Below are 577 nucleotides of genomic sequence, written 5' to 3'. Positions count from 1 at the left end.
TGACAGCCCGCCCCTTTCCCGGCGCGGGGGATGACAGCGCGCGTGCACGGGGCCTCCCTCCTGCGCGCGCCCCCGCCCCCAGGCCAACCACACCCCGCCCCGCGGGAACGTTGCGCGCTCGCGGCCGGCGCGCTCGTCCCCGCGGAACGGCGAGGGCGCGTGTGGGGGCGCGCACGCAGCCTCCCTCTGCCCGGCTCCTCCCCTCCCCCTTCGCTCCTTGTCCCGCTCGCTTGTGGCGCTTGGCGGCTGCTGAGGAGACGCCGCCGCCGCCGGAGCCCGGGCCGGCTTGTGAGGAGGAGCCGCCGCCTCCCACCCCCCGGGAGAGCCGCCTCCGCCCCCCTCGCCCGGCGACATCCCGTCCCTGGTGCTGCCCACCCACCGGCCCGCTGAGGTAAGGGAGGGTCGGGGAAGGGGGGGGTCGGTCCGTTCGCCCCGCCGCCCCCCCCCCACCCCCCAGGTCTGTGGCGCCTCAGAGCCTCGTACGCACCCAGGGCTGGCTGGGCGGCTGGAGGCCAAGATGGAGCTGATGCTGCTGAGGGGGAGGGTCTGACGCTGCAGCACAGCGCGGGGGGGGGGG

The sequence above is a fragment of the Terrapene carolina genome, unplaced genomic scaffold, assembly GCF_002925995.2.
Source record: "Terrapene carolina triunguis isolate 2854851 unplaced genomic scaffold, T_m_triunguis-2.0 Scaffold16811, whole genome shotgun sequence".
NCBI lineage: Eukaryota > Metazoa > Chordata > Testudines > Emydidae > Terrapene > Terrapene triunguis.
Note: the sequence above shows the minus strand (reverse complement) of the source record.